The 12,651-nt window shown below is 40.4% G+C and overlaps 1 protein-coding gene across 3 annotated transcripts in view; it reads right to left on the reverse strand.

The window, feature by feature from the left end:
- spock1 (SPARC (osteonectin), cwcv and kazal like domains proteoglycan 1) overlaps positions 1–12,651 on the reverse strand; it is a 314,102-nt gene that overhangs the window by 137,172 nt on the left and 164,279 nt on the right. The window lies entirely within an intron of this gene.

Here is a 12,651-nt window from a genome sequence, read left to right on the forward strand (position 1 = left end):
CACCCTTACCCTTACAATAATAGTAAGGGCGTGCCATGATGGTACTGCATTCAGCACCCTCTACAATATGTATGGGGCTTCTGTTAGCACACATGAGTTACGGCAAGGCATACTTGTTCAACAGCCACACAGCCATATAAAACAACTTTAACACTCTTACTAATAATGCGCCACACCTTGAACCAAAACCAAACAAGAATGACAAACACATTTCGGGGGAACATCTGCACCTTAACACAACATAAACACAACAGAACAAATACCCAGAATCCCATGCAGCCCTGACTCTTCCGGGCAACATTATACACCCCTGCTACCACCAAACCCCGCCCCCACCCCAACCCTGCTCCCTCACACATCAACCCTCCCCCCCTCTGTGCGTCGGTTGAGGTGGGCGGGGTTTGGTAGCGGGAGTGCATAATGTAGCCCGGAGAGTTAGGGCTGCATGGGATTCTGGGTATTTGTCCTGTTGTGTTTATGTTATGTTACGGTGCAGATGTTCTCCCGAAATGTGTTTGTCATTCTTGTTTGGTGTGGGTTCATAGTGTGGCGCATATTAGTAAGAGTGTTAAAGGTTTTTATACCGCCACCGTCAGTGTGACCTGTGTGGTTGTTGACCAAGTATGCCTTGCTGTCACTCACGTGAGCAAGCAGAAGCCCCATACAACGTGTAGCTGATCAGGCACGCTGGTTGTAGTGGGCACTATATGCTGTACCATCACGGCACGCATGACACTGACAAGCGCCATTTATATAAAACCCGCGTGCCGCACCAGCATTCAAATTCCATATTAAGGTGTGGGCAGCGTGTCTGAGACCCCTGGTTAATACATAGCACAAAGCAAAAAAAACTTTGTATGCAGCGTTATTTCATTTTAAATTTCAAAAAATTTCTGTGGATCCCATTGTTTTCTATAATTTGTGAAACTGGTCAAAATGGCTCTTTGACTGGTAAAGGTTGCCGATCCGTGGTCTAGACCTAAGAGACATGTTCAGCCACCTAAGAGGCTGATTGAGAGTTGTTAAGAACTCGTGGTTTTTTCGAGTTGTTTAAAAAACAAAACAAAAGTGTTGACATAACTGTTTGTTATGATGCTTTGACATGTTTGCACTTTATTTCTTCATTGAAAGAAAATTCTATGAAGAGAAAAGTTGTTTGCAAATGTGGTTACAATGCTAAAAAACTGAAAATTTAAAGCTAAAAAAAGAAATACACTTTATTGAGTTAACATTATTTCTTTATGGGGGAAAATATGTGATGTTATGAGCTAGGGAATATAACAACTACACTACCCAGCATGCAACGGGAGTGACGAGCATGCGCGTTAGCCCCGAAAAGTGATAAGAATGAGGTTATGAGCACGCTGTGAAAGTAAACGTCAAGAACTCAGCCAACACGCCTCGTCTGCATTATACATAATTAGACAGACAACCCATATACAGTGTGATTTTGTTTTGTTTACAAGGAAAGAAAAAGAAAAGTTAAAAAAGGGAGATATGTGTTGTATATATATGTATGTGCTGCGGTTGCTTTAAAGGGGAACATTATCACCAGACCTATGTAAGCGTCAATATATACCTTGATGTTGCAGAAAAAAAGACCATATATTTTTTTAACCGATTTCCGAACTCTAAATGGGTGAATTTTGGCGAATTAAACGCCTTTCTATTATTCACTCTCGGAGCGATGACGTCGACTGTTTTCCGTACCTTGGAGACATCATGCCTCGTCAGTGTGTTGTCGGAGGGTGTAACAACACGAACAGGGACGGATTCTCGTTGCACCAGTGGCCCAAAGATGCGAAAGTGGCCCAAAGATGCGAAAGTGGCAAGAAATTGGACGTTTGTTCCGCACACTTTACTGACGAAAGCTATGCTACGACAGAGATGGCAAGAATGTGTGGATATCCTGCGACACTCAAAGCAGATGCATTTCCAACGATAAAGTCAAAGAAATCTGCCGCCAGACCCCCATTGAATCTGCCGGAGTGTGTGAGCAATTCAGGGACAAAGGGCCTCGGTAGCACGGCAAGCCATGGCGGCAGTTTGTTCCCGCAGACGAGCGAGCTAAACCCCCTGGATGTCTTGGCTCACAGCGTCCCTTAAGCCACCGAAGATGATCAAGAGAAGAATATGAGGATGAGGGTATGTCTACAGAATATATTAATTGATGAAAATTGGGCTGTCTGCACTCTCAAAGTGCATGTTGTTGCCAAATGTATTTCATATGCTGTAAACCTAGTTCATAGTTGTTAGTTTCCTTTAATGCCAAACAAACACATACCAATCGTTGGTTAGAAGGCGATCGCCAAATTCGTCCTCGCTTTCTCCCGTGTCGCTGGCTGTCGTGTCGTTTTCGTCGGTTTCGCTTGCATACGGTTCAAACCAAAATGGCTCAATAGCTTCAGTTTCTTCTTCAATTTCGTTTTCGCTACCTGCCTCCACACTACAACCATCCGTTTCAAAACATTCGTAATCTGTTGAATCGCTTAAGCCGCAGAAATCCGAGTCTGAATCCGAGCTAATGTCGCTATAGCTTGCTGTTCTATGCGCCATGTTTGTTTGTGTTGGCATCACTATGTGACGTCACAGGAAAATGGACGGGTGTGTATATAACGATGGTTAAAATCAGGCACTTTGAAGCTTTTTTTTAGGGATGTTGCGTGATGGGTAAAATTTTGAAAAAAACTTCGAAAAATAAAATAAGCCACTGGGAACTGATTTTTAATGGTTTTAACCCTTCTGAAATTGTGATAATGTTCCCCTTTAAGAACGTTGCGACAGCTGCCGTAAAGGAGGTGCGTTGCTAGCCTGGTTGCTATGTTTCCGGTTGGTCGTAAAAGTGTTCGTCATGTGTTTGTACCCTGTCCAAACCTCTCAGTAAAGTTATTCATTGGATTATACCTTTTGTTTTGAACTTTATTACACCTTGGAGTGCTTTTTCCGGTCCATTGTTTTTCCTGCTTTCCCTATCTGCGCCTAATGACTGAGCTACGTGACGTCATTTCTTGTGATGTCCCACGGGGCATTTATTGTCAGGACGGGATTCGTTCCCAGGGATTCGAATAAAGAACCAACTCTTTTTCTTTACTATAGTGGTCTCGATAACGGGTACCGGTTCTCATAAAGGGATTCGAGTCCAAGGACTCGGTTCTTTTCATATCGAACAACCGGGAAAACCGGTTTCGAGCATCATCCCTACTGCTGACCACAACTTAAGACTGTTATGGTAGAATCAACTGTGACCAGGTTTGATAACTCATCTACTTGTTTCCATTGACTGTGATATTGCACCTTAGCAACACATCAGAATCATTCACCATTTTGTAAGGGTGTAACGGTACGTGTATTTGTATTGAACCGTTTCGGTACGGGGGTTTCGGTTCAGTTCGGAGGTGTACCGGACGAGTTTCCACACAGACATATGAAGCAGCGTACCACACGTTGTGTAAACAATGCACACCGAGGCACAACACACGGCATGCTAGCAGCGATTGGGCTACTACAACATGTAAAAGCCAGAGCTGGAAGACCCTCTTGCCTCGTTAAGATCTCTCATTTGGGAACACTTCAGCAACAATGGAGGACGGAGGTTTGCCGACATTGTTCAGCAGCGTTAGGGTACGCTTCTGACAACACGTCAAAAATGCTAACCCATTTGAAGCGTCACCACCCCCAAGTGAACATCGCTTTTGTCATGACATGGACTATGGGTGGGGGTTTGTTTTCCTGGAATGCAAGCGAACCAGACTGGACATGGTGTGAAGGTAAATACATTATTTATTTTAACACTAACAAAAGGTGTAAACAAAAGGCTTGGCTATGAAAACAATAAACTGGCACAAAGGCAACAACTATGGACGTGAAACAAATAAACACTTACTGTGACAAGAGCAGAACAGCATGATCTATGGTAAACATGAGTATCATGGGTAGCATGAGGTAACAGGGGTAATGTCGCCAGGACGACCAACAGAAAATGACCGGCTTAAATAATAGTGACATGATTGGCAACATGTGCGTGAGTCCAAAAAATGACAGGTGAAACTAATACGTAACCATGGTGACCAAACAAGGGAGCGTAAACATGAACTAAAAGAGTCTTAAACAACCAGAAAATAACAAAAACTAATCCAAACCACAGAACATGAGAGATTCAAGAGAAAGACGAACAAACAGCTCCCCACCGCATTCAAGCAGCCTCTCCTCGGCGAGTCATGCAGGGCTAAAGCAATAACAAATGTCTTTATAGCAGCAGATTTAAGACCATATTGCATTAAAAATTAGATTTTGACCCACTTCTATGGTGGAAGAACAATGAGCCCACATATCCTCTTACTGCCAAGTTAGCCAGGGACTATGTACTGTACTGTGCAATCTACTAATACAAGTCTCAATCAATCAATCAAAAAAAAGCACTTTATATGTAGAAAGGTTTTGTTAAGAAACCATTCTGAGCTTTATCTTATTTAGTTTTTATTTGATATATGTTGACCACATTAACCCTGGCAATGGACCCTGTGCTTATCATTCATGACTGCCTGCTGTTGCACTGATCAGCCTAGTGGTGGCGCACATCCATCACACACAGACCTATTTCTTTTTTGGGGGCATAATTATTATAGTGTTCCCAATGTTAAAAGTATAAAGCCATTCTTTACAAATTTGGTAAATAAATAACCAAAAAAATAATATTTTGTTGTTTTCTTACTGTACCGAAAATGAACCAAACTGTGACCTCTAAACCGAGGTACGTATCGAACCGACATTTTGGTGTACCGTTACACCCTTACCGTTTTGTATTTATCACTTCATACAATGCATCTATTATATGAGACAGTTAACAAATAAGTGTATAGTCATTGTAGAGTTGCACACTATACCGGTATTAGTATAGGACCGCGGTACTAATGAATCATATTCAGTACTACTAAAAAGTACTGATCGGTCCCTCAGGCTGTACTGCATCAACAAACGACATCAGTGTGTAAAGGATATCACCACATGGGCTCAGGAACACTTTAGAAACCCACTGTCAGTAACTACAGTTGGTCGCTACATCTGTAAGTGCAAGTTAAAATTCTCCTATGCAAGGCGAAAACCGTTTATCAACAACACCCAGAAATGTCGTCGGCTTCGCTTGGCCTGAGCTCATCTAAGATGGACTGATACAAAGTGGAAAAGTGTTCTGTGGTCTGACGAGTCCGCATTTCAAATTGTTTTTGGAAACTGTGGACGTCGTGTCCTCCGGACCAAAGAGGAAAAGAACCATCCGTATTGTTCTAGGCGCAAAGTTGAAAAGGCAGCATCTGTGATGGTATGGGGGTGTATTAGTGCCCAAGACATGGGTAACTTACACATCTGTGAAGGCGCTATTATTGCTGAAAGGTACATACAGTTTTGGAACAACATATGTTACCATGGACGCCCCTGCTTATTTCAGCAAAACAATGCCAAGCCATGTGTTACATCAACGTGGCTTCATAGTAAAAGAGTGCGGGTACTAGACTGGCCTGCCTGTAGTCCAGACCTGCCTCCCATTGAAAATGTGTGGCGCATTATGAAGCCTAAAATACCACAACGGAGACCCCCGGACTGTTGAACAACTTAAGCTGTACATCAAGCAAGAATGGGAAAGAATTCCACCTGAGAAGCTTAAAAAATGTGTCTCCTCAGTTCCCAAACGTTTACTGAGTGTTGTTAAAAGGAAAGACCATGTAACACAGTGGTGAACATGCCCTTTCCCAACTACTTTGGCACATTTTGCAGCCATGAAATTCTAAGTTAATTATTATTTGCAAAAAAAAAAAATAAAGTTTGAGTTTGAACATCAAATATGTTGTCTTTGTAGCATATTCAACTGAATATGGGTTGAAAAGGATTTGCAAATCATTGTATTCCGTTTATATTTACATCTAACACAATTTCCCAACTCATATGGAAACGGGGTTCGTACAAAGCCAGGGTCAAACTTTAAGTTACAGTCTTTCCGGGATTGAACAAAAAACACAACATGTAAACTGTAAAACTGTATATAGTAAAAGTTTCAGGTCTTTGAGTTCAACTCATGAAAAATGGGAGAAAAAGCAAGTGTTGCGTTTATATTTTTGTTCAGTGTTACAGGTTTTGTAGACCAAAAATTGATGAGTGATGAGTTTGCCAAGTATTAAAATGAGTTGCTTTTTTTTTTTTTTTTTTAACGAAATAAACTGCTGTTCTAAATGTGTCCACTGGATGTCACAATAGCGATTCTGTTAGGCAAGCAAACAATTTTGCAAGAGGTATACAGTAAAGGGGGACTGTGGCTCCTCCTCCTCCTCGAACCACATGAAACTTAAAACCTGCCGTTTTATGTCTTCTGCTTCGAACACATGGTCATTAAGCACCCTTACTCCCCCAAAATGTCTCTGTCAAACACCAGAAAAGTGAACTTAACCCTTTTGAATAGTTTTTAACCTCCGTTTCTGACGGTTTGTCGAGTTAGCACTGGATTGATACATGGATATGACAAAGGAGGTGTTTGATACCTAAAAGTTAAATTAAAGCATACTTGCCAACCTTGAGACCTCCGATTTCGGGAGGTGGGGGAGGAGGGGGCAGGACAGAGGGGGGCGTGGTCTGGGGTGGGGGCGTGGTTGGGGGCGTGGTTAAGAGGGGAGGAGTATATTGACAGCTAGAATTCACCAAGTCAAGTATTTCATATATATATATATATATATATATATATTCTGAAAATATGCAAACAAAACTGTGTTTAGATAATTGATACTTCAAACTTGCATAAATAAATATTAAGGAATATAACATAACTTGGCTTCTGAGAGCTTCAAAATGTAATGAATAAAATGCCAAAGTTGTTGATAAACAAGCAATTATTTTAATAATTAAATATGGTCATTTTAAATGAATTATTATGATCATTTAAAATGAATTATTTCAAATATGTTTATTTTAATTCTATGGCTGGATGTAGTAAGGAGTCAGAAAAAATACAAATAAAAATACAATTAATTTTGATGTTTTTAGCAAAATATAGTAAAAATGTATTTATTTATTTATTTATTTTTTTAATTAATAAATATATTTATTTTTAGGTAAGATAAACATAATAATACAATTTGTCTCTAGTATGGATGATTTAGTTCTTGTCACCCGGTTGTCCTCAGGTTGTGAAAAAAGGCTGTCCTCACTCAGGTCCGCATGGAACTGGAGGGGGCGTGGCCTCCAGCGCTGGCTGAAAATCGGGATATTTTCGGGAGAATATTTGTCCCGGGAGGTTTTCGGGAGAGGCGCTGAATTTCGGGAGTCTCCCGGAAAATTCGGGAGGGTTGGCAAGTATGAATTAAAGTACCAATGATTGTCACACACACTAGGTGTGGTGAAATTTGTCCCCTGCATTTGACCCATCACCCTTGATCACCCCCTGGGAGGTGAGGGTAGCAGTGGGCAGCAGCGGCGGTCACGCCCGGGAATCATCTTTTGGTGATTTAACCCCCAATTCCAACCCTTGTTGCTGAGTGCCAAGCAGGGAGATAATGTGTCCCATTTTTATAGTCTTCGGTATGACTCGGCCGGGGTTTGAACTAACAACCTACCGATCTTAGGGCGGACACTCTAACCACTAGGCCGCTGAATGCTCACTAACACAGATTTAGACAGAATTGTGAACAATTTTTGAGAGGATTCGCTCTTTTTGTGTGGTATGGTAAACGTTTTTTGAGTTCAACTCATGAAAAATATGAACAAAAACAAAAAGGGTTACATTTTTATTTTCTTTAGTATAATAATTGGTTATTATACTATTAATTGCAAATATTTTGCTGTAACACAATTTCCCAACTCATATGGAAACGAGGTTTGTAGACGATAAAACATGTTTTCAGTTATTTCACCTGTGTTTGTTAAAATATGCAATTTTTTGTATAAAAAAGTGTCGAAAAGTGCCGACAAGTATCGAAATACATTTTGGTACCGGTACCAAAATATTGGTATCAGGACAACACTACTTCATTGTCACATGACCTAGTATTACTGTGTCTTTGTCATGATGAACAAATCAAGTGCATGACATGTTCTCAGGCTCCGTAATGAAAAGCATATTTCAAATTCTAAGACCGAGCATCCAGATGGTCTCAGCTGGCAATGAACACTAGCAAATGTCCGCTTTAACAAGGTCAATTAAACGGCAGCTGTGCCAGGAGGTGTCGCAAGGAACAACACGCCGTAATGACAATAACTGCTGTTGGCAAAACTGAGTTCACACAAAAACAAGAATAATCCTCAATATTGCAAAACTTTTTCAGCTTTGCCGTGCACCTCTTTATTATTATTATTTTTTTTATTATGTTTTGTGGAGAGTGCGTGTTTTTCCTATCTTTGGTATTAAGACAAACATTAAACATATGTTTATTATTGCAAGTTTGTCCTTAAATAAAATAGTCAACATACTAGACAACTTGTCTTTTAGTAGTAAGTAAACAAACAAAGGCTCCTAAATTATCTGCTGACATATGCAGTAACATATTGTGTCATTTTCCTTTCTATTATTTTGTCAATATTATAAAGGACAAGCTGTAAAAATGAAATATTAATCTACAAACCCCGTTTCCATATGAGTTGGGAAATGATGTTAGATGTAAATATAAATGGAATTCAATGATTTGCAAATCATTTTCAACCCATGATCAGTTGAATATGCTACAAAGACAACATTTTTGATGTTCAAACTGATAAACATTTTTTTTTTTTGCAAATAATCATTAACTTTAGAATTTGATGCCAGCAACACGTGACAAAGAAGTTGGGAAAGGTGGCAATAAATACTGATAAAGTTGAGGAATGCTCATCAAACACTTATTTGGAACATCCCACAGGTGAACAGGCAAATTGGGAACAGGTGGGTGCCATGATTGGGTATAAAAGTAGATTCCATGAAATGCTCAGTCATTCACAAACAAGGATGGGGCGAGGGTCACCACTTTGTCAACAAATGCGTGAGCAAATTGTTGAACAGTTTAAGAAAAAACATTCTCAATCAGCTATTGGAAGGAATTTAGGGATTTCACCATCTACGGTCCGTAATATCATCAAAGGGTTCAGAGAATCTGGAGATATCACTGCACGTAAGCAGCTAAGCCCGTGACCTTCCATCCCTCAGGCTGTACTGCATCAACAAGCGACATCAGTGTGTAAAGGATATCACCACATGGGCTCAGGAACACTTCAGAAACCCACTGTCAGTAACTACAGTTGGTCGCTACATCTGTAAGTGCAAGTTAAAACTCTCCTATGCAAAGGGAAAACCATTTATCAACAACACCCAGAAACGCCGTCGGCTTCGCTGGGCCTGAGCTCATCTAAGATGGACTGATACAAAGTGGAAAAGTGTTCTGTGGTCTGACGAGTCCACATTTCAAATTGTTTTTGGAAACTGTGGACGTCGTGTCCTCCGGACCAAAGAGGAAAAGAACCATCCGGATTGTTATAGGCGCAAAGTTGAAAAGCCAGCATCTGTGATGGTATGGGGGTGTATTAGTGCCCAAGACATGGGTAACTTACACATCTGTGAAGGCGCCATTAATGCTGAAAGGTACATACAGGTTTTGGAGCAACATATGTTGCCATCCAAGCAATGTTACCATGGACGCCCCTGCTTATTTCAGCAAGACAATGCCAAGCCACGTGTTACATCAACGTGGCTTCATAGTAAAAGAGTGCAGGTACTAGACTGGCCTGCCTGTAGTCCAGACCCGTCTCCCATTGAAAATGTGTGGCGCATTATGAAGCCTAAAATAGCACAACGGAGACCCCCGGACTGTTGAACAACTTAAGCTGTACATCAAGCAAGAATGGGAAAGAATTCCACCTGAGAAGCTTAAAAAATGTGTCTCCTCAGTTCCCAATCGTTTAGTAAGTGTTGTTAAAAGGAAAGGCCATGTAACACAGTGGTGAACATGCCCTTTCCCAACTAATTTGGCACGTGTTGCAGCCATGAAATTCTAAGTTAATTATTATTTGCAAAAAAAAAAAAGTTTATGAGTTCGAACATCAAATATGTTGTCTTTGTAGTGCATTCAATTGAATATGGGTTGAAAAGGATTTGCAAATCATTGTATTCAGTTTATATTTACATCTAACAAATTCCCAACTCATATGGAAACGGGGTTTGTACTTGTTCATTTACTGTTAATATCTGCTTATTTTCTCTTTTAACATGTTCTATCTACACTTCTGTTAAAATGTAATAATCACCTATTCTTCTCTTCTTTGATACTTTACATTAGTTTTGGATGATACCACACATTTAGGTATTGATCCGATACAGAGTAATACAGGATCATACATTGGTCATAATTTAAGTCCTCATGTGTGCAGGGACGTATTTCCACCAAAAAAATATTTTGTGATGCTAAAACATATCAAGGTATCCATAGTAGTATTGACTAGCGCTCCTGTACTTGGTATCATTACAGTGGATGCCTCCCCACTCCCCACTCCCCGTGGGACTCGGCTGGGTGTGTTATGGACATTTTGGGCATCCTGGGACTCGCGCGGCGGAACTTGTGGGACTCGAACCTGGGTAGGTATTTTTAACATTTTTGGGGACTTTTGCCGACTTTTCTCACTTTTCACCCCACATCCCATGGGACTTTGCTGGGTGCATTTTGGACATTTTTTGCGTCCCGGGACTTGTGAGGCCGGCGGCGAGACTCGTGGAACTGCAACCCGGGGAGGTATTTTGGACAAAATTGGGACTTTTGACCATTTTGGCCGCTTTTTCCCCTCTTCTTCCCCGCCTTCCTGTGCACCATTGCTGGATGTGATTTGGACATTTGGACAAAAATAGTTTCAAGCATGTTTTACTCAATATAGGTCATCAAATCTCAGCAACAAGCTGTAATATCTTACTGAGATCATTTAGGACCAAAACACTTAAAACAAGTAAAACACTCTAACATAAAATCTGCTTAGAGAGAATAATTATCTTATCAGACAGAAAATAAGCAAATATCACCCTTATTTGAGATATATCATCTTACTTAGATTTCAGTTTTTGCAGTGTAATAGTGCACTGCAAAAAGTCAGTGTTCAAAAACAAGAACAAATTAAAGCTGCAAGCAGCGATTGACGGGACCGACTTTGACGGCACATAAAATCCAAACCAGAGCAGTAATTAAAACTCTTTGGTCAACTTTTAATCAGAAGGGTTCAATCTCTCTCCTGTGCTAGTTTGAAGCCAACACAACAAACGCGCTCAGAGGAGATAATGTTTGAAAAAAGGTGACCGGTTCTTACAAAACTTTTGTTTTGAAAAGGGAATTGCAAACTTCCTGTTGATTTTTGCTGGGGGTTGCCAATATATGAAATGTAGGTATAAGTGAGACCTACATAGAGATTTTTGTTTCATGTCTCTAAGACATTCCTACAGGCAGTTTTGTCTGAGTGTTCTTCCTAGGAGCAGTTGTGTCTATGTTTTCTTCCTAGGGGGCGCTAGAGTGCAATTTAGAGTTTTGGGGTTGGGTTTTTTGTTAAATCACAATTTTTGCCAGTCCTGATGTGTGTGTCCAGTTTGGTGAGTTTTGAAGCATGTTAAGGGGGTCAAATTACAGCTCAAAGAGGCAAAAGTGACTGTTTTTACTAAACTTTTGTATTGAAGGGGGAATTGCCAACTTCCTGTTGATTTTTGCTGAAAGAAGTCAATGTATGAAATCTAGTTCTAAGTCAGACCTACATAGTTTCAAGCATGTTTTACTCAATATAGGTCATCAAATCTCAGCAACAAGCTGTAATATCTTACTGAGATCATTTAGGACTAAAACACTTAAAACAAGTAAAACACCCGAACATAAAATCTGCTAAGTGAGAAGAATTATCTTATCAGACAGAAAATAAGCAAATATCACCCTTATTTGATATATTTAATCTTACTTAGATTTCAGTTTTTGCAGTGTAATAGTGAGGACATAAATATTGGGTCAATGCCAGTGAATGTTCTTGTTTTGCACCAGACTAAAAACACACCAGCACAGTTCCCAGTGCTGATACATGCAAGTACCTGAAGGAAGCTACAGATAAATATTGCATGCATCAAGTGAATAATACAAGTATCCAGCACCGTCTCCTCCTCCAAAACATGGAATGTACCAAGTAAACATGAATTTTCATTTCTCTGTTGGCTGAAATGTACAAGAATAGTTTCACTTCTCAAACTGAGAAGCCCTTTGTGAGATTTGAAGTAAAGTTGGTACACGGACATTAAAATGCTGCTTCTGAGATGTTACCGGCATGAGATGCAAAGTTGAAGGTTGGGATATTACCAACATGAATCCATCTCTGATTCATATTTAAGTACTGAGAGAAAGCCATTTTCTGAGGGGTTTTGTGTCAATAAGGTGATTGTTTAGCTGTGTCACTGAAGTTGTCCTCACTCCAGGGAATCTCATTGGTCTTTTTCTATCGGCTTTGTTGTACGTCTTCACATGGTTACCTTCTTTATCTTTGCCACGGCCACATGCTGCTGTTCAGCCTGAGGGCCGCTGCAAAGACCCCTCTTTATTTAGCCTCATTTACAATCATCACTGGAGGCTCCTTGGCTCTGAGGCACAAGGGGCTGAGACCCAACACACACACACACACACACACACACACACA

This window comes from Nerophis lumbriciformis, linkage group LG36 (assembly GCF_033978685.3).
Source record: "Nerophis lumbriciformis linkage group LG36, RoL_Nlum_v2.1, whole genome shotgun sequence".
Taxonomy (NCBI): domain Eukaryota; kingdom Metazoa; phylum Chordata; class Actinopteri; order Syngnathiformes; family Syngnathidae; genus Nerophis; species Nerophis lumbriciformis.